The 20,136-nt window shown below is 37.1% G+C and overlaps 1 long non-coding RNA gene across 1 annotated transcript; it reads left to right on the top strand.

The window, feature by feature from the left end:
• Positions 1-816: 816 nt before the first annotated feature.
• Positions 817-17,996, top strand: LOC113964427. Its single transcript, XR_003533189.1, has 3 exons — positions 817-876; positions 9,593-9,765; positions 17,898-17,996. It is a non-coding gene; the product is annotated as an uncharacterized LOC113964427 (long non-coding RNA).
• The last annotated feature ends 2,140 nt before the right edge of the window (positions 17,997-20,136 follow it).

Genomic DNA, 20,136 nt, shown 5'->3' with positions numbered 1-20,136 from the left:
AGAAAGTGCAGAAAGATTTTGTAGATGAAAAGAGGTTCGTTGGAGTGAAAAATTTTTATAAAGCCGAGCAATTACTGACCATTTGAAGGATCTTTTTTAATACACACTGTAGGAAATTAATAAGACAGTTTTATTACTAGCAGGGGTTTCCATGGTTGTCTCGTGCCGAGATACCTGGAGGTCATTTTATTTGGGGAGCTGGGGACCCATTTTGTGGCCGAGGACTGGTGGGCTGCTTACTGTTCTGCTTACAGTTACCTATTTCTGCTTCCAGGATTGCTTACAGTTACTTACTGTTACTTACAGGTGTGGTGTATGTAAGGCAGTAAGACCAATCTGGGCTAACTGTCAGGGGACCATGTGGCCGGGTGCAGGGAAACAATTTGATAGGTTGGTTAAAACAACCAATGGACTGCAAGAAGAAGACTATATCACCTTTTGAGGAAGAAAAGAGCAAGGCTTGGCATGGGAGGAGTGAGGGAGTGGTTATGTAGATCAAAGGGTCTTAAAAGGGCTCGTCCCTCCCATTCAGGGTGAGCTTGGACCTGGTCACGAGTCCGGTGCACCCAGCGTGCTGTTAATAAAGTTCTTTGTTTCACTTTATTTGGCTATCTCCGAAATTTTAATAGGAGATATTTCTCACACACACTACAATGTTTCTTCCATGTTTGAAGGTAAGTTGGCTATAGCAGGGCCATGTTCTTGGTTCTGAGGAAAAAGTGACCCTAAGAATTGTTGACCGACTGAATGTAGATAAATGATTTTTTTTTCAAAGTCTCTAACCCTACATTCAGTTTCTCATATCTCCAGGGATAGTTTTATGCTACCTTGACCCATCTTATCATGTGTGAATATGACTTCCCAAAGAAACCTGAGGTAAACTGTAAGATACAGCTGATTTTGAGATGGTTGTTTTTCTTGTTGCTTTGTTTGCTTGTGGGTTTGTTTGTTTGGGTTTTTTTAACAAACTCTAAAAGTGTTTGTGAAACTTCTAAGGATTTTATGCAGACTTTTGGATTGACTGTATTTTAAATTAGAGTTTTTGTATGGTGTATTAGGGAGGGTTTGGACCATACCGAATCTTGAAACCATGACACCGTTAAAAGCTTAACAAAAACCAATATTTGTTAGCAAGAGGTGGCCAACAAAATGAACAAACCCAAAAGGGAGGAAGGAGGAGAGAAATAAGCCCCCAGCACGACCTCCCCAGTTACCCAGCTGTTGCCCATAAAGTTATCTTACCGACCTAGCATGCCTATAATTACCAATAGAAGTAGCTGCATCCTTGGAGAGACAGTAAGTTCACAAACTGGCAGGCGTCCCTGCCAAAGGTAACGTTGTCCTTGGTGTGAAGCTAGCTCCCCTCCAAGAAACAGCTATCTGCTTTTATACAATTAATTGAGTGACCACAACCTCCCAGGTGTGGCCAGCACCGCCCAGCCAGAGGCCCTCAGTCCCATCTCTCGGTTATGTAAGTGCATCTCTTCTGCGCATGCATGTTCTGCTGTTGATGAAATAGCTTGAACAAGGACAGCCCTTACTTTAACAGTGATCTCTTCTTATATTGAGTTGTTCAAAACTTGGTAGCATTTACTGACTTGCTTCCTAGTGGCATAAGAGCTAGTCTCCCTTATATTCAGAAAAGAAAATAGTTCGTCATTGTCATGTGTCTGGCAAACTTTTTTGGAGTGGTTGTTCCTGTAGATAGTTCATTCATATCTTTGCTGATGCAAAATAACTAAGTTAAATAACATATAAGTTTTGTCATCTTCCTCAGACATGTTGATAAAAATATATTTTAAGCAATAGAAAAAGATGTCACTTTTCAACATAAAACACTTTTCTCACTAAAAACTTTCTAACTCTGCTAGTTGCTGAGGGGCGTGTAAATCCATTTCTAAATATAGAACTGATTGAAGACCCATAACTGATTACCATAAACATGTTAATGTAATTTTTTCACTTATTCTAATGTACAATTTAAAAACACCCCCCCCCAAACCAACCAACCAAATCCCAAACAAAAATCCACAAAATCTTTTTTTCTGTTTTTCTCCCATTTTTCTCTTCAGAAAAACAACCAGACTGCCAACAGCCAATCAAACTACTGCTGCACAGTATTTCAATGTGGTTCTTCCTTCTAATGGTTAGTCCATCTAAGAAAGATGGGTTACTTTGTGAAGGAGACATTATCACATTGTGTTATATACCTGTCACTGAATCATAGGAATTACAGATGTCAAGCATACTGCAGGTCTCAGTTTTGCTGACTAGTTTTCAGGACTGAGAAGGAAGACAGAAATCCAGGAATATTGCTGCCTGTTCATATTTGCATATGCACCACATTTTCTAGAGCTAGAAAACCTGAACTGATATAAAAATTTGAAATGCAGTAAGATGATTAAATTATTTGAACTCTAGACTTGGAATTTGATATGTTAAATCAACATAGAACCAATGGTAATTGAGAGAAGTACATGGGCAGATAAAATATAAATAGTATTTCATATAATTTAAAGGGAAAATAGGTCCAAATGAGTGTTTAAGTACTTAAAAAAAAAAAGGAAAATTTGAAGAATCATTGTTTTTGCTAAGGCAAATATCACTGGACACCTATTGAGGCAAAATCACAATGATCAGAAAATAATCACTAAAATTGGGCTATTTTGATTTGATACGTTACCTAATAATGGATTTTTTACTGGTTCCAAATATTAAACTCACAGCCCTTATAATTGAAATCTGCATTACCCATCTGTTGTTCTGAGATAAATACAAAAAGTAATATATGTCTCTAAATACACTAAGTCATGGAATGATTTGGGTTGGAAGGGACCTTAAAGATCATCAAATCCAGCCCACCTGGATAGGCAGGGACACCCTTAACTAGATCAGGTTGCTCAAAGCCCCATCCGGCCTGACCTGGACACTTCCAGGGATGGGGTATCCACTGCTTCTCTGGGAAACCTGTTCCAGAGCTTTACCACATTCACAGCAAAGAATTTCTTCCTAATATCTAAACTAAACCTACTCTCAGTTTAAAGCCATTCCCCCTTGTCATATCATACCACATCCTTGTAAAAAGTCCCTCTCCAGGTCTCTTTCAGCCTCCCTTAGATACTGGAAGGCTGCTGTAAGGTCTCCTTGGAGGCTTCTCTTCTCCAGGCTCAACAAATCCAACTCTCATTAACCTGTCTCTATAGGAGAGGTGCTCCAGCCCTGTAGTCAGCTTTATGGCCTCCCATGGACTTGCCGCAACAGGTCCACATCCTTCTTACATTGAGATCTCAGAGCAGGACTCAGTACTCAAGGGGGGGAGTCACATAGAGGGGCAGAATCACCTCCCTCGACTTGCTGGCCAGGCTGCTTTTGATGCAGCCCAGGGTACACTTGGCTTTCAGGGCTGCCAGTGCACATTGCTGGCTCATGTTGAGCTTCTTGTCAGCCAGAGAAAGCCATCTGTAATCACAGAATATGCCAAGTTGAAAGGGACCTACAAGCATCCCTCTTAGCCAACTTAGTCCAACTCTTAGCCCTGCACAGGACCATCCCCAAGAGTCACACCATGGTCCTGAGAGTATTGTCCAAACACTTCTTGAACTCTGTCAGGCTTGGTGCTGTGACCACTTCTCTGGGGAGCCTGTTCCAGTACTCAATGACCCTCTGGGTGAAGAACCTTTTTTCTAATATCCAAGCTAAAACTCCCCTGACACAACTTCAGGCCATTCCCTTGGGTCCTGTCACTGGTCACCACAGAGAAGAGATCAGTGCCTGCCCCTCTTCTTCCCCTCATGAGGAAATTGTAGACCACGATGAGGTCTTCCCTCAGTTTCTTTTCTCCAGGCTGAACAGACCAAGTGCCCTCAGCCACTCTTCATATGGCTTTCCCTCAAGGCCCTTCACCATCTTCATTGCCCTCCTTTGGATGCTCTCTAGTAGCTTAATGTCTTTCCTGTATTGTGGTGCCCAAAACTGCACACAATATTCAAGGTGAGGTTGCACCAGTGCAGAGCAGAGTGGGACAATCCCCTCCCTTGCCTAGCTGGCGATGCTTTGCCTGATGCCCCCCAGGACATGATTGGCAAGGAAGGCCTTGGCTGGTGCAGTTTATAAGCATTAGTCAGGCAGTCTAATCCAGCACTGTCTCTTTAGAACATTTAAGTTAATTTTCCTCCTAATTAAGTAAACCTGAAGTATATCAGTGAACCTTTACCTTCCTGGAATTGAAACATAAAACATAATGTGAGTTGACTGAATTGCTTGCTAATTGAAGCAATCAGTCAAGATAATGAGGGAGGATTTTCTAGTTAGTGGTGGCGGTTGGGGGATAGAAGAGACATTCAGAAACTCATCAGAAGTAGAAACATGATTAGGGGTACAGACTCAGGAGGATTTGTGTTAGGGTTCCAGTGAAGAAGTTGTGGACTCTTCACTCAGGAATGAAATTTGAAAAGGTCGTTGTTTATGTCTGTTGTACTGAGCTGTTTTATACTCTTACTAAACAAGTTTTTCTGATATATGGCAACCATAGAATTACTATTTACTTAAATTAGAAAAGTAACTGCAAGTTCTAATTTAAATTGAATTGTCACTTCAGGGTGGAATTTTTAGTAGCTTGCTGTAGTTCTTACAAGTATGTGATCTGGATGGTGTTCAGCACTCATTAATCACTTTTGCATACCCATTTACAGCTGGATTTTCAGATCTGGTTTTAAAGTTCATTTAACATGCCTTCCAGAAAGTAAATATGTCAGTAAGTTTTGGTTTGTTTTACATACTCGTTCTTCTGGTGGTTTAACTTAGTACCAGTCTATACTGCATTCAAACTTTATTCAGAGTTGGTCAAGACTAGTTTCATTTCAGATTATGGAAAGTAATTCAGGAACACCTGGAGCTGAGATTTATATCCTTACCTAAATTTTGAAAGCACTGTGTTTTTATAGCTCTTCAGAGGAAAGACAGGAACTGCATTAACACTTGTTAGAGCAACAGTTAATGCAATGCTGACTAGAACTTAAAACTCTCAAATATTAATATTAAAATGTCAAAAAAATAAGGGGAGGGAGAATAAGTTTAAATATTTGTTCTTTAATGAAGGAAATTGCTTTTTCTCCTTTAAGAAAAAAACAGTCAGGTTATTTGAGAGACATTATAGTAATGTGAACAAGGCTTGCTTCTTTATGTTCTGCTGATCTGGTATTGAAAGTAAAGACTCAAGTCCTCCTGGAAGTTATTTCACTAGAATAAGTATGTGCAGATTTTAAATCCTCACAGTTTGTGTACACCAGTCATGAACTTGGAAACTGGTTTATTTCTCAATTGAAATATCACATTGAAAGTTACCTTGTGCTTAGCTTTTTCTTGTGGCAGATTCAGACCCAGTATGTTGGAAACCTAGATTTCAAGTTGCAAGGATTTGAAAACACCTAATTTTGAGTGGTTTTGTGTAGTAATGTTTTATAATTTAGAAAATTTGTCTGCATAAAGCTGTACTCATATTTAAATCCTCCGCCAGATATGGTGAAAATTACACTCTGTGTGGCCTCGGATCCCATAATCTACATGGTACAATTCCCTTGCTTAAAGTAGATAGTAGAAGGCCACTAATTATAGAAATTCTGGCAGGTTTCAGCACTCCAGGCTGCTTTTCCAAATTGTAAAATAGTGAAATGATTCCATCTTTTACTTTCTTTAGAAAAGTTCAATCGGCTGGAATTGTCGTTCGTCGCTGACAGCACTCCATTCAGTATCATTTTACTGGAGTTAGGGTGATAAATCATATTCTGCAATTTCTCTGAAGAGTATATAACCATTCCAGCACTACATCTGTTAAGGATATAGTGCTAGTCTTTCCATGCAGCAGAAAGTTGAAGATTTAATCATAACAGCACCATTTAGAGGTGTCCATTCATGTATTTGAATCTTTTGACTAAGAAAGATTGGTTACTTCATGAATAAGAAAGAAATATGTCTTGGGATAATCTCTTCTATCCAAGCTCTTTTCTCTATAAAATGGGATTTTGAGATATACTTGTTTAAAATACCTTCAGGAACTTGAAAGCAACAAGCGTTTCCAGTATTTCTGCAGCTGTGTGAAATGTTTTGCACATAACAATGAAGGTGATCAATTATGATTACACAAAAGGGGCAAGCAAATTCTATTAAGACTGTCAGCAAAAGTAAGTTTTGTAACTTTCTTGAGAAGGATAAAGCTTTTTCTATTAAAAGCACCACAAAATAAATGACAGTTACATATTTGATTTTTTAATTTTTTTTTTCTATGACACTGTGATGCATTATTTTTGTTTGCCTCCCTAAATATGTTCTGGAGAAAACCAAATTTTTTCAAGTAATAGAGTGAACTAATGAAAGTTGACTAATCTGTCTCTAAACAGACTGTACTATCTTCTTCTCTACTGCCTAAATCCCCATGACTCATTTATGCATTGTCTTGTCTCCTCTCCCTGTATCCTTTTCTGCCCTTAGCCTAGTTTGTGCTATTAGTAGGTCTTACTCCTTTGCCACCAATGTGGCCCTACTTGGCACGCTTTGATTTGGGTTAGACCCAATCTGGCCATGTAGGCTGAATACCTGTGAGTAGTTTGAATGTTTTAGTTCCCCGAACTCAGCAGTTGGCAAACTGTTGTTTTTGTTAAATTTGATGAATTAACGTCCGAAGGTATCTGTAAATGTGCCAAATATGTGACAAAAAATGAAATCTAATTCCTCTTGTGAGGCTACCATGCTGTTAGTGGGAAATTAGTTTGATAGTATACTTTATCATCTTATCATGGTTTGTAATTTCACGCTGTGACTGTAGTTTGGAAAAAATGACAAGCATTGATGTAATTTGCAACATTGCAGACTGTTGGAAAATGTTTTCAGAGAGAAATATTTTCTGCTATTTCTCAAAATTCTATGCTTATAGATGCCTTGCTCTTCTTGACATGTGTTTATTATTCATATATTTTTCAAGAACTAAAATGTTTTCACTGATTAAATCATCATATGTTCTCTTCCTTATGATGATTATTTCTAAGAAAACATACATCTACATTTTTTTAGTAACATTAGCTGTGGTTTATCTGATATATTTTATCTGAATATGAACAAATATGTTGCCTTATAAATTAGAGTAACAGGAGTGTTCAAAGGAGTTATTAAACTAAGTTTGAAAAAAGTTGGCATCAACTTAAGTTAGGATGCCTAAGCACAAAACTGTCTCTTAAAAGCCACCAGAATTCAAAAGAAACATTAAAATTCATATAGTCTAGAGCTCCACAAACTTGAACATATCTTTGTGTCCAGTCCTAAATAGTACTGAGAAACATTTCAAATAGTCAGCATCCAAACCCAACCAGCTTATTTACGCATATTTCCTTGAGACTTGGTCTGTTAGACATCCTTGGAGTCCACTTACTGCAGTGATCTGCTTGTAAGATAGGTGGCAGGATTGGATGAGCGGAAGGCTGTGGATGTAGTCTACCTGGACTTCGGCAAAGTCTGTCTCCCATGGTATTCTTCTGGAAAACCTGTCAGCCGAGAGCTTGGACAGGTGCACTCATCGCTGGGTTAAAAACTGGATGGATGACTAGGCTCAGAGAGTGGTGGTGCATGGAACTAAATCCAGTTGTTGGATGGTCACTAGTGATGTTCCCCAGGGCTCAGTATTGGGCCCAGTCCTGTCTAATATCTATCGATGATCTGGACGAGGGGATCAAGTACACCCTCAGGAAGTTCACAGATGACACTAGAGGGTGGAAGTGTTGATCTTCTGGAAGGTAGGAAGACTCTACAGAAGGATCTGGGCAGGCTGAATCGATGGGCCAAGGCCAGTTGTCTATGGTTCAACAAGGCCAAGTGCTGGGTCCTGCCTTTGGGTCACAACAACCCCCTGCAGCGATACAGGCTGCAGGAAGAGTAGCTGGAAGGGCGGAAAAGGACCCGGGAGTACTGGTTGACAGTGGCTGAAGATGAGCCAGCAGTGCCCAGGTGGCCAAGAAGCCAATGGCATCCTGGCCTGTATCAGCAACAGTGTGGCCAGTAGGTCTAGTAAAGTGATTGTCCCCCTGTACTCGGCACTGATGCTGCTGCACCTTGAGTTCTGTGTTTTGGGCCCCTCACTATAAGAAAGACACTGATGTCCAGAGAAGGGCAACAAAGCTGGTGAAGGATCTAGAGAGTAAATCATATGAGGAGCATCTGAGGAAGCTGGGGTTGTTTCACCTGGAGAAAAGGAGTCTCAGGGGAGACCTTATTGCTCTCTACAACTACCTGAAAGGAGGTTGTAACAAGGTGTGAGTTGGCTTCTTCTCCCAGACAACTAGCAACAGGATGAAAGAAAATGGCCTCAAGTTGCGCTAGGGGAGGCTCAGTTTGGACATCAGAAGGAATTTCTTAAAGGAAGGGGTTGTTAAACACTGGAATGGACTGCCCAGGGATGTGGTGGAGTCACCTTCCCTGGAAGTGTTCAAGAAACAATTGGATGTGGCACTTAGTGTTAAGGTCTAATTGACAAGGTGGTGATCGGTCAATGGTTGGACTCAATGATCTTCGAGGTCTTTTCCAATCTACATGATTCTGTGATTCTGTGACTTGCCTTTTGCGTTATGGCTTAGGACATGTAGTATTTTCCTCAGCAGTAGGAATGCAAATATATGCCTCCCTTTCAGGGACTGTCTTAACCACCAATCTGTAGTTCACATAAGGAGTGAAGGTTTTGTTTTGTTTTGTTTGTTTTTTTCCCGCTTCACAACTTTATGGTTCTTATTGCATCATATGTACAGCTACAAGATAAGCAGTCTTGGCAAAAGCAAATGGAATGTAAACTGTGTCTCTGTGAGCTCCCTGATACCTAGACCAGAATTTCATGGATTTTTTGTCATTGATCCAGACAATTTCCTCTGGATTACTTTATAAACATCATCACCATGGGTGTTTTAAAAGAGGAAAGTGTCTTCCTTCCAATAATATGTAGGTACTTGTAATTTGGAGGGTGTTTTCATCTGTGATCAAAAATAGAGAGAGGTATTTTACTGCAGGTAAAACATCTAAACCACAAAGAAGGTTTTATATAATTGGCTTTTTCCAGGGAGCAGCTTAAAGGAAGGAAGGAATAGCTGGGGTCAGGGAGGAAATGCATGGAAACATCTTAAACTGGCTTTGCTGTCTGAAGACAAGACAATGTATCATGTAACTGCACTTTAATACAGATGTTTGGATTCCTTTGTATTCCTTTGAGGGAGGAGCTGGTCAAGTGCTTAAATAGTTCTGCAGCACCTCTAAACTTTTTAGATGTGAAATTACAATCTATTGGATTGTTGAGTCCTTCACAGTCCCTGTCAAAATTATGTAGACTCAGCAGTACAAAGAAAATTAATTGTTATAATGTATTTTAATACTTTTCCATATAGTCCCAAATATATAGCTGCATATTGTCCTACCCAGCAATTAAGGCATATAAGGTTATATATGGAAAAAAACCCCAAAACCTAACAAAAACCTATTTACGTATGAATCAAAAGATATTAAGTACTTTGGAGACAAGTCTGTGGGTTACTTTTTTCTTTTTTCCTTTTCCCTCCAAGAACAGCATGAAAACAAAAGCATAAATTCATCACCCTTGGCCAAAGAGTTCATATTCAGAAAGGCATTTTGCGGGGAATTAACCCTTCTCCCTGCCACTATGCACTTGGATCTCAAGCGCATACCACATGCTTTCCTGACCTGGGACTTCTGTCAGCACATAAATACAGAAGAAAACAGGTAAGATTATAAAGTGAGTTTTAAATAATTACTTAATGTAGAAGGGTGGGAAGGTGGGGGAAAGCTGCTTAAGGAAGATCATTGTATGATAGACACTTGCAGGTGGTACGTGTGTGTATTTGCTGTTATCCTTCTTGAGAAGTCCTTGCCAAGAGAGATTATATGCACCAAATTTCGTTCCCCTGATTTCATTTAAAATGAAACTGTTTTATTCATTTGTCTACATTCAAATGGCATAAACTCAATTAAAATGAGTTTAATGCCTTTATTTGCAAAGAGCTCCCTTTATCCTTCTACTTTTCTCTGAACTATTTAATGTTTTCTTTTTAATGTCTTATTTTCTTTTTAGTTGTCTTTTGAATACATACTCACCTGCTTCAATGGATCCAAAGCTACTAATAAAAACACCCCTAAATATGTAACAGATGCAGAGGTGAATATAAGTGGAAACAGTTGAATAAGGGAAGCAGACCCAGAGCTGTCATCAAGCTCTTCACAGTCACTAGATTTTTTTTCACCTGCTCATGCAGTACTTGCTCAAGACCTGTTGGCAGTGACTATATATTTCATCCCTCACCATTTTTTCCCCCTCTACCTCACAGGCTTTTTTCTGAAAGTTTGTGACTGTATTAGATTCATCCTTAAATCCTGCTAAATGTGCTAAACAATGTAAAGTGGTTGCCATTAAAAAGACAGGTTTATGTGCTGCCGATCTTTTAACTCAAGCCTCCTTCTAAAGTTTGTCCTTGGAGATTCTGTGGAATCCTTCCAACTTATGAGAAACTGGTGTGGAATGGTGAATGTCAGCTTGATGAGAGACCACTGAAGGGCTAGGAGTTCGTTGGTTTGTTTTTCTATACAAACAAAATGAATTTTGTGAAGAAGTGGCAAACATTTTATACAGTGTCTTGAGTCTGTGGCATGGTAATCACAGACATACCATGATCATATGTGTAAACTTAAGAGCAAAAGGAATGGCATTTATATTTTTTCAAAAATGTTTTTGAAAGCAATTGATGCTTGCTGTTCTCTTGTTGTTCCACATGAGAAGTGAGTTTACAGATATTTTTCTAGATGTGTGAAGAAATTTCTGAGCAAGATGGGTTTAAGCAAGGTGCAGAGAAGTTTTGATTTGATTACAAAAATAAGTGCTCTAGAAATCATAATTTCATGTGCATTCCTTTTCTTCCAAGAGTATTCCTAGATTCCTTTAAATGCATCAGGCTTTGTTGCCTTATGTACTTTGTGGATACAAAAAAGGAAAGTAGAGGCTTTCGAAACAAGCTTAGAATCTAAGTGATGTGAAATAATAGTCAGTTGCATTCTTCATTGTGAATTCCATTTGTTGGTTGTAATAATGTAACTTATGGAGGGAGGACCTTCTTGGTGGCACACCAGCATGATTCTATTAAGTTAAAACAGAACACTTATAAGGGATTTGTCAGTTCAGTTTCACTTAAGTTCTGCTACGTGTCCTACAGTGCTTGGCAGTACAATGCTGGAGAGTGAAATAAGCTATAAAAACAGTTATCTTTTTAGGGGCTTTTTCAAGGACATATGATATGAATGCCTCTGTTGGCAGCATAGAGAGCATATCCCCAATTCCCCACTAGAGACTACAGGCAGAAAAACAGTTTTGATCTCCTTCACTTTCTCTGTCCTCTTTTCTCTATCCCACATGAAGTGAAATGCAATAGTCCAACAGTCACAGCATTTTTTTCCCAGCTAAATTAAACAATAGCATTTCTGCAATTGATGGTGCATGTTCAAAGGTGTTTTGTAGTTTGTGGTGCTTATTGAATTGATCTATCTGTGTTCAGTATGACTTTGATTTTCTTTCCAGAACTGAGCTACTGGGTCCTCTACTTTTTATTCAACAGACCACTTGAAACCACACATATTTCTTTTTTATGAAATCTAGTGGTCACTTGCCTGTACAAAGACAGAACAGGATAGTAGTGAAAGTTAGTTGGTTGGTTCATGTTATATTGTGCATGTTATATTATTCCTTTCCCTCTGCTCAATATAAGCCTCTAAATATGAAGTTCACCTAGCTCTGCTGTTGAGAGACCGGTTTCTCTGTGCGTGGGTGCTGTGTGTTGGGCATATAGACAAATTATAAGTAGAACTTTATTCTCCTTTGTTTGCAGCCTCATTAATTCTATATGGTTCAGAGTTTTAAGTGTGCATAGAAATAACCATTCACTGAAACACATGCATCCAAGCACTGACCTCAGTTACATCACTGTAAATCTAGATGGTGATTGTTATTTGTTTTTATGCCAGTGCTATTAAAATAAAAGGAGTGATTTATTAGGGATGAACAGAGTTTTTATGGCCATGTCAGTCTTGCACAAGTTTATAAGGTTGTTTAAGTATCAATACTCACAAGTTTAATTCTTTGTTTTATATGTGTAAAGAAGTCTGGAGCAGGTCATTCCTTGCACAGTAAATGAATGGTATTTAAGAGAATATTAAAGTCCCGTTATTTGAGGAAATGGCTTGTTGGATTTTCTTTAAAGTCTCTGACCTCCTGTACAGCCCTTAATTCAAATAATTTATTATTTTTTATGAAATAATTTTGTCTGATATGTATCACTATTGCGTGAGAATATCCTTGTCTCAAAGGAAGTTTAGCAAAGTGTTAGCAAAACAGTGAGCATGTTTGTAATTTCTCTCAGGGATATAGACTTGTAATTGTTTGGTGTGATACATTTTCTGGACACCTGCAGAAATTATAACAAGAAGGGAGGGAGGCAGAAAGAAAACTTGTTTTGGGGTATTGATCGTGATACAGAATTAATGCTACTGCTTGGTCTATTCTTGTCTTTTCATTCATAATTTTCTGTTGTTTCAAGCTGTACTGAAAAGGAGAGAGATAAATCGATAAAGATATTTGCGTATGTAGAAAGAATAAAGAATAATATATGTGAAGAAAAACACTTCAGTCTATGAAAACTTTTGTCTTGGTTAGACAGTTTAAATATTTAATGAGCAATTAGACAGTTTAAATATTTAAACTGTGATCTTATGTCTTTTGAATAGTGTCTAAATAAATTAACATTGTGGGGTATAGTTAATTACTGTATTAATTAATGCTTTGAACATTGTAAACATTCTCTAATGTGTAAAAATGCAACTCTTCTGAGAGAACTGCCAGTAAAATAATTTGAATTTAGAAGTCACAGAAAAGGCAGAAATGACTGCTCTTATAAGGCCTGATACTGCACCACTGAAGTCTGTGGCAATATTGCCTTGTGCACCAATCACTTAACTTTGAAAAACTGTACAATTTCTCTTTAAAAGAGCACCACAGTCATTTCATATTTAGGAGAATTTGAAGGCTCAAACTATATTTGGGAATCTCAGCAGAACAAAATTGTAACTTTTAGGAGGAATGCTTTAAAAATAAATCCTTTAAAGCAGGTTACTGGTTTCTGCATCCTGAAAAACTGTTCAGTGTCTGAGTATGGCACTGAAGGTATTGTGTGTGCCACTAATACAAGCAACATGTAGAAAGTAGGAATTTTCCTGAGATACACGTATGAATAAATGCAAAGTCAAAGCCCTAAAGCAACTCAGAATTACTTAGCTCTTTTGATTTCTACAGCTTTTCCTAATAGACACTACTTTTACTTACCTGAAAATGGTTATTCTTACCTTGACACACATATATAAAACTTTTATGAGTTTCCAAGAATCTGTGAGAAATTATGCAAGTATACTGTGGAGAAAAAGGACACGAAATCCCCTAAAGGTGGATGTTTAAATAATACAGAGAAATCAAATCCTTATTGAACAGAGCATGGAGCCATGGTCCTTTCAGACACACTGAGTTGAGAGCTCTAAAATATTGAAGTGATTTCTGATGTCCAGCTCTAAGGCAATAAAAATGGATCTTCATATTTTTATGTGTGAATACTGGGTTTATATGATAATAATGACCATCAGGAGGATGTTGCACATTTGCAGACCTGCCATTTTCAGTGCTGATATGCTACCCATATTAGCAGTTTCCTTCTGCAGTTTCGAGACCACTGAGGTTGTATAACAGCAGCTCTTGTTCATCAAACCCTTGAGTTATCTCCTTCAACTGAGTACAAGCATGGCAGTCAGGACTTGTCTTGAAGGATTGCTTTGAAATCAACTGTCGCAGTTTGCTCTTTGTGGCACAGCAACTTAATTCTGTTCTGTTCTGAATCAAAGGAAAGCATTAAGTGTCTTGAAGTAGTTTTAAAAGTAGGGAAAAAAAAGACCTTTCATAACAGGTGGCATTATGCTTGATTCCTGGCTTGGATATATTTGGAAGAAGGGCAATGTAGTAACAGAGATGCTAGTTTTTAAAATTAATTATTTTAGAGTAGATTTTTTCCATGACAAACCTGCCCTGTTATCTCTGCACGAATGAATGATGAATTAAAAAAAAAAAAGGGTAGCATGAGGATTGAGAAGAATTCTTTGAATTGAAAGTGATTTTGTCAAAATCTTGAAGGGTAGTATTTTTTTTTACTTATAGCTTGCAGTTTTTTATTATTAATTTTAAGGACGCCTAGTTCTCAGCTTGCACTTATTACATAATATCAGCTTTCCATTTTATACAGCCTGACAAAAAATATTAGAAAATATATCTAGGAACATGAAACTTTGCACCTGCTTTTTAACATCAGATAAATTTTTGTAGGCAACCCCAGAGGAGTGCAATCCCTGAATTTGTTATTCTCTAAAACCAAGGAAGCTATTTGATAGATTTGAGAGAGTCTTGCAGAGCAGAGCCCTTAGACATGCCCTACAAATTATTCATTATTTAGGGCCTAAACCTATTTTCTCTGTAAATTCCAATTCAGACAGTTATTCTGATAACTATGTTAACTGAGTGAGTAGAAAGTATTATTGCAAAAATAGAGTTAAACTATCATCTCAAAATATTTCTTTGGTTTGTTCTAATTCTCTACAGTTGAGTAGACAGAGTCTACAAATCTAAGCTGAAGCTGGAAAACATAGTTTCTGCTACTTAATACATCACCACTAATTTGATATTTAAACACTGGAAAACTATTAAGAATAGTCAATATTAAGAATTGACAATAGAGTCAATTTTGGTGAATTTGGCCTGTAGCTCTAGTTTTTCAGGATACCAGTTTCCTTTTAGTTCCTGGGAGCTTCAAACCAAAACATCTAGGATATTTGGCATTAGCATGTATGGAACAATTTTACCCATATATTCTATAAAGTGAGAGACTGGTCTCCTCATATGAGTAGATGAGTACTGGATTGCACAAAACAGAGTGGAGTACTTCCATCTACAGTTAAATAGATAAAATAATTTAACTCTTAAGAAAGGCAGATAGTCATAGTTATGTGTAATATATGGTCATCTATAGATCAGATTATCTGTTTCCTCATAATTGCTAATTTATGTTAAATTAGTTTGCCCCCTGTGTGGCACCTATATAATGGTTTCTGCAGTATTCTAAGGAATTATACATACTACCTGATAAAGGGAAAACTAACAATAAACCCAGCTATTCCACTGGAAAAGACAGAAAAATAATTAATTTCATTATATGTAATGAAAATTCTGTCTTTTTTGAGAATCAGTTTAAGTGCAGTTATCAGGGACTTCATGTAATTAGATATGTAAAAATGTATTCTGGTATTCTGCTGTATTGTGACTTTAACTGCAGGATCTGAAGAATTTGCCTAACAAATAGCCAAGAACTATGCTTTGTGGGTTTTGTTTGTTTGCTGGCTGTTTTTTTCTTTATTTGTTCTGTTAGGCATGTTATGTTATGTTATGATATGTTATGTGTAGATTTAAGTTTATGCCTATCCCCAGGGTTTGAAACATTCCAGTCATATGTTTCCTATCAAATATGTTAAGAAGCACTGTATGTATTTATACATACAGCATGTGGTGAATTCTGAAAGTCTTCAAATTTGTCTGAGCTAAATTCAAGGTGGTATTTCTTTGGGTTTAACTGAATTCTGAGAACAGGTTTTATTTTTCTTTGAGTTGTTTTCATTGAGACACCTTTCACAGTAGCATTATATGTTTCTAGTTTACTTTCAGCTCAGTTGGTGAGATACAACTGACACTGGTCTACTGTCAGGATATGCCAGGTGATTATTACCTTGCAGCATATTTACCATCAACACACTGAATTATTCCAAAACATTTCTGCATTTTCAACAACACTGGAAGAAATGACTGAATGGCCTTAAGTTTGTGAAAGTGATTAATAGCTTTCCAGAAAATTAGACATCCATTACTCCAATTAGATATCTGTCAGTTGGTACTGAGAATTAATACAAAACGCTTGGCAAGAATATTAATTCTGTGCATATATTTTGTATCTATATGTTTATCTATCACTGCAGTAATACAGACACACATGTTCACAACATATCGAGCTCTACTAAAATAATCACGTCTTTTAAAGAGTAGGAATTCAAAGAATAAGTTGTCACCAGGTACAAATAGTTAAATGTAAACCTCTCTGTTACCATTCTAATTTCGTTGAGAATTAAATTAGTTCCCTTCTTAATGCATTTTGGTTATTTGCAATCAAATTTCACATGAGAGGAACTTTGTTTTTTGAGCACTGTAATCCAGTCATTCCTCCCATGACAGATACTTATTTCTCCAAAAACTAGAACAATGACAAAAATATTAGCACGTTATTTTATAATTTCATCCTATATCTTTAGAACAGCCTTAAAATAGCATTTATTTTGTGATAACACAACGAGAAAATATACATATGACAACATATATTTGTTTAATTTATATCATAGAAATAAGATTAGTTTGTGACAGCATTTTGCAAATGACTGAAGTACCGCAGTGTAGTGGAAATTATTTGACAAAGACTTTTTTTATGTACACTATTAAAGTATGCTATACGTTGTTCAAGACAGTATATTTGGTCTTAGACCAAATGTACGCATATACATTTTTGTGTAAACATGTTTGAAAAGATTGAATGTTTCTATTAAGTAATTATTTTCATGCTTGTTATAGTTTATTGAAATTTAATAAACAGGCAGGTTCAGAATTTCTCACACTTGTACCTGGATTTATCCTATCTTCATTTGAAACTTCCCTGGAACCTAGTTCCCCTTCACTTTCCTCTCTTGTGCCAAAAATCCCAGGCCCTTGTAAGTAGTGACGTAACTTGGACAATGGTACCTTCCCCAAAATATCTCTGAGAAAATAACTTCACGGTCTTGAGATGCAGAAGACTATCATACATATTATTAATTGATTAGTATTTTTTTTTAAATAAACCTATTAAATATACATTTCTTATAATTTTGTTATTGTTTCTCACAACTGGATCTGAATCAGGGGGAGATGAAGATTTCTGAATGTGGTAGTTCATCATAACTGAGGAGGGTCTTATTGGTTGTTGCAATTTTCACTCAACTAAAAAATGTTCCACATCTCCCACCCCACTTCGCCCAGTAATCTTCTCTGCCCCATACCTGATGGACAAAGGTTGGCTTGTTTGTGTTTTGAGGGCAAACAGGACTGGAATGGACTCTTTTTTTTTGCATTCGGGATCTTAGAATTCAGTAGTCTTCCTGCTGGGGACAATATAGTAACACTGCTAAGAAAATGCTGTATAATCTTCCTGAGCTCAAGAATGCCAAAGTATTTTTCTGGACTTGTTTGGGAAATGTGATGTGCATAAAGATGTATTCATACCCATAGTGGCCTGTGGAAGTATGGTAGAGACGGATAAGGGAGATTAACTTGAAGATAGAGTAGGTCCAGGTAAAAACGTGAAAGACTTGAATACATGTTTTTTAAATATATCAGACTGACAGCCCATAAAAGAGGCATCAGAGCACATTTGCAAAACTCCAGACTTGTATCCCAACTGTAGTTTTGCTGCAGTTATTGTTCATGCTGAAGAGTTTTGTACCCTATGTTATGGTATTTTGCTTTTTAACTTTTATGGGTGGTTCCTTCAAAATTATCTATCTCAATGTAAAGCATTTAATGAAAATAGAAAACTAGCCAAGTTCTTATCCTTTTTCTGAGTCTATCTTGTATAACACTACTTGTAACTGATTAATGGTTATTTACCAGCCCTGTGTGAAAAATACATACCTTGTGGTTCTTACAGGCTACACTGGGAAGGAAGTGTGTTTTAACCTGGAAAGGATGAAGGAAGTGCTTCCTTCATATTCACAGCAGAGCTAGTCCCACTCTGGTCATGAATTCTGCTCCATTACAGCTCCTCTGAGGGTGAGAAATGTACAGGTGTTATTGGTGGCCTTGTTGGAAGTGCTGAGCAGGTGATGGATAAGTTGTAGGTAAGAGGATGTGTTCGAAAGGGGGATTTTTCAAATCTGGTTCTGGAAAATGAGAATATTCCAATTGGTCTCCGAGATGCATTCAGTGTAATATGATTTTTCTCTCCAAGTTGCTGGTTTTATCTGAGTTGCACTTTGAACTACAAGTTCGGTGCAGAATCTATCACATCTTTTTTATGTTATAAAGTAGGAAAATGAGTTGAAGTTAAATTAATACTGTCCTATTTTAAAAAAATAAAAGTTTACGTGTCTGATAGGTAAGAGCAGCATACTAAAGAAATGGAAATTTCCTTTTGAAATGGTGTTTGATCCAGCAAAATCCAATAAATGGAAAAGGGATACTTTCCACAAGATGGCGGTGTAGGTGCGTTTTTTTAACTTTTCTGAGCTAAATAAATTGTTCTGCAAAACTCAAGAGAATGTTAGAGGTAACCTAACAATTTATATCTGCAAGTAATTGCTATGTGTTTTATTATTGTAGTTAGTCAGATCCTGGATGACACAGAATTTCAGTAACTGCCATTACTCCTGTGTTTTAGTATGATTTATTTAAAATACATATAACTATTTTTTTGCCCTTTGTTTTGTGGTTAGAAGTCATAAGCACTCTGAGCAATGAGGTGTCTGTTTAGATAATGCACGGTGAAAGAACACAAAAGATGATGAAAAACTTTTGCATCTTTTAGCCCAAAGGTAAAATCAAGGGTAAGGTTTAGCATCAAAACATACAGAGTAAAAACTTCTATGAGGAAAAAATATTTTGTTTTGATGTTAAGAAACAAAATCCTCCCCCATAAATATTATTGGCTTTTAATTGTCCTACATTTTTTCAAGATAAGGCTGATAGGTTTTTTTGGGGGGGTGGGTTCCCCCTGTGGGTTCCCCTCCCCACTCCCTCCACTTATAAGTTAGTTGAGGGTTTTACCTAATTCCTCTGCTCAACGTAGAAAGGTGTCTTTCATAAGTGTTTATATCTGTGTGAATTTTGCTGCGGTTTATTTCATTCAACCAGATAGATCTCTCTCTGGCCTATCAGTGGAATTTCATGTGCACCCACAATACATATTCTGATCTTTAAAACTCCTTAATAATGGAGATATAATGCAAACTTCACAAGAAAATACTAGTCTATACTTCATGTAGCAGTGTGTCTTGGAGAATGTCAACCTCACAAAACTATTTTACCAAAACCCCACCTTTTCATCCATGCCATTTTAGAGAGTCTCCAGCATAATGGCTTGTTGTGCCCATGAGCAGCTGGTGCGTCTGCAAAGGACTGGGAAACACAATTGGGAGGCACTGAAGATGGCTGGGAGCACTGCTCTCCAGAAAGAGCTACACAGAATATCTGCTAGGTCCTCTAATCTAAGAACTCCCAAAAAGGGCTTAGCTAGGTATTGTTTTGAACAGAGCTGGGAGGCAACCAAAGAGCCATGAGCCTTTTTTTTGACATTATAAGATGTTAATATATGTTCTGCCATACTGCTTTACAGCTGATTTTAGATTGTTCAGTTGAAAAAATCAAGAATAATTGTATTTTCTTCTGGCCAGAAAAGGGAGTTTTGTCTCTTGTTTGTTTGTTTGTGAGATCTGACTGTTTTCATTTGTACAAAACTAGTGCACACATTCAAAAGAAAATGAAGGACTCTTAAAGTCCTAGTATTTAGGATATTACAGAATATGGAATACTTTGAAGTCTTGGAAATAAGCTATTAAAATTTAGATGAAATAACATCTTTAGGCACTCAAAAGAAATTTTCTAGGCCACTGTCTACATCACAGAAAAACAAATTATTGTAATACATTTTGTATTTGATACTTATGACATGATAAAGAGCAGAAAAAAGCAATTAATCTTTCAGTCAAAACAACAAGTCATGAGAATATAAGGCTGAAAATTAAACATAGCTGTATTATCTCAGTTTTTTTGAAAATGAAAGGGAACTCCTGCTATTCATAAGCAGTCAGCAACTGAGTTTTCATGTCTTACAAAGCAGGAAAATGAGCATATTATATTTTGAAAACATAACTTCTGGACTGAAAAAGTAG

Source organism: Neopelma chrysocephalum, unplaced genomic scaffold (genome assembly GCF_003984885.1).
Source record: "Neopelma chrysocephalum unplaced genomic scaffold, ASM398488v2 Primary Assembly neopelma1_42, whole genome shotgun sequence".
Classification (NCBI taxonomy): domain Eukaryota; kingdom Metazoa; phylum Chordata; class Aves; order Passeriformes; family Pipridae; genus Neopelma; species Neopelma chrysocephalum.
Note: the sequence above shows the minus strand (reverse complement) of the source record. Positions and strands in the feature narration are given on the sequence as shown.